Source organism: Alligator sinensis, unplaced genomic scaffold (genome assembly GCF_000455745.1).
Source record: "Alligator sinensis unplaced genomic scaffold, ASM45574v1 scaffold134_2, whole genome shotgun sequence".
Classification (NCBI taxonomy): domain Eukaryota; kingdom Metazoa; phylum Chordata; order Crocodylia; family Alligatoridae; genus Alligator; species Alligator sinensis.
This window is the reverse complement of record NW_005842941.1, coordinates 298,740-301,112: the sequence shown is the minus strand read 5'-3', so window position 1 is coordinate 301,112 and position 2,373 is coordinate 298,740. Positions and strand designations below refer to the sequence as shown.

General features: G+C 41.0%; 1 protein-coding gene across 1 annotated transcript in view; it reads right to left on the bottom strand.

Moving 5' to 3' along the window:
- The window catches only part of CEP135 (centrosomal protein 135), a 69,552-nt gene that overhangs the window by 53,644 nt on the left and 13,535 nt on the right, over nt 1–2,373 (bottom strand).

Sequence of the window (2,373 nt, the reverse complement as noted above, 5' to 3'; positions counted from 1 at the left end):
CCCCCCCAGCTGGGCAGCTTGTCCCAGTCCCCGCCCCAACCCCAACCCCAACCGGCTTACCAGCTGGAGGAAGCTGTCAGGTGGCTGTTTAGTTTATGGCCGAATCTCCGAATTGGCCAAATCTTTTCCAAAGCTTTTTCCAAATCGATTCAGATGCTTCATATCAATTTGGAGCTTTTACTTGGTCTCCCAATTCGATTTGGATTTGGAGATTTTATCCATGAATCGAGCTGAACCTCCTCCAAATTGTATCAGCTACCGAAGCTTTGCACAGCCCTAATAACTAATTCTCTTACAAATGGAACCAGATTGAGAAGGAGTGATTAACCAATCTGATCAATGAATGTGGGATGTCAGTGCAGAACACAGACTTCTCCTGATCCCAAAAACATGCATAGGTTACCAGGCTGCCTGTAAACGTTAAAAAAAAATAAATAAAATAATGGCACTTTACTTTAAACTCTGCATGTTCCCGCACTGAGATCTATGCATGCCCAGAAGAATCAACATGTTACTTCAACCATGGCTCTACAGCATGTGTAAAGATTGGGCACTTTAGTGGGGCTTCTCAGCACGTTTATCTAACAGCTGATTGAATTGGCTTTAGCTAAAAATGCCTAAAGCTCCACTGATGCACCCGACCTTTATCGACGCTGTAGAGTGGGGTGAAGTAACACACCGCTTTGTAAGGTAAAGTGTGTCCTGTTTTTGTTTGTTTGCTGGGGGTTTGGGGGGGGGGGTTGTTTTCATTTTTGTTTTGGGTTTTTTTTGGTTTTTTGTTTTTGTTTTTGTTTTTTTTTAACTGCAAGCAGCCTTAGTTCACACTTTCTCAAATCCCCCTCTCAGTACTGAAATGCCTCTCTTGCAGCCTGAGGCAAGGCTTAGGGACAGGGGGCCTATCTCAAGGAAAAGCAAAAAAACTGGCTTAGCTGGAGTTAACTGGAAGATAGCATTTTTACAACTAATCTGATTAAAAAAAACAAAAACCCTTAAAAGGAATCACAGACATTTCATAGAATATACGACTCACCTAGCTGGCTAATTGCTGAGCTAAGGCTACCACAGGAATGTATTGAAAAAGAAACCAACCTAGCAAATGACATACAAGGAGACATGACAGTCCTAGCAATATATTTTTGCTGCTTTACATTTGCAAGACTTTGATTAAAGATACGGGTGGAAGGAGAGCAAAAGATAAGGGCTGGGAGGTTATCCATCTCAGGCATTAAAAATGGCTGAGACTACATGTCTCCTTCACAGAAAACATGTTGGAGAAAGACATTTCAAGAATTCATTAATTTTCTCTCAAAAATTAACGAGACTTCACCCACCTCAAAGAACGTACTTTGAATTAGAAAGCTGAAGTCTTATTAACCAATACCCAATTTTAAGTAAAGTAGGGAAATGTTATTTAACTATTTGTTTTCCAAACGTTTGTAATTTGTCTACTTCTTTATTGATTATTTTAAAAAAGCTTCAGTTCTCCTTTCATTTCTTAAACAAAGCCAATATTTTATGTACAATAAGCACATTTCCATTTTTTATTCACATTTGTTTAATAAGTACAAAAAATTGTACTAGCTATTTTTTAAGACAGGGGTGTCAACCATATAGCTCCTGGGCCAGATCCAACTTGCAGAACTGTTCCATCTGGCCCACTGCGCTACTGGCATGGGATGAAAAATTGGCCTGCCACAGAATTCAAGGCCTTTGGCCCTGCTGGCTATCTATAGGTGACAAGATTGGCTTCCCACCACTACCCCAGACCCCTGCCAGCAGACATCCACACCCAGACCTCTCACACCACGCTGGCCATGGCAGCCACCCCAGTGCCCTAGGCTGGATCTGGTTGGCGATGAGCCTCACAGTCCAGATTGACTTGAGGCCCTAAGTGAGTTTGACACCCTTGTCTTGGATCAGTGTGGTTTTTCACTTAGATCTGATAGTCCTTGTTGATGCTTTCTGAAGGAGTAGCACTGCTATTTATTATGATTATGCTTTTTAATTTGTGGAGTACATACACCGCAAATCAAGCAACTAGATGGAAAGCGACTCTCTTGAACATGCAAGGTACCAAGTATGCTCATCAGATCCTAAAAACATTGATGGGAAGGAAATACACTCTATTATTCTTTAGATCCTCCATAAAAATCTTCAGTGGGCTGAAAGCCCATCACTACTAATCACTACCAATGTATCTAAAATTTATCTAAATCCTTCTATATGTCCAGTACTGAATAAGCACCTCTTCTATGAATGGTTCCAAACAGGTTCCAAGTCTACCATTGTTGACAGTCTGAAGGAACTGAAGAGATCAGTGATATGCCCCATTTTATATCTTTGTCCTACAGTGTCTGCAATAGTGAAACTGGG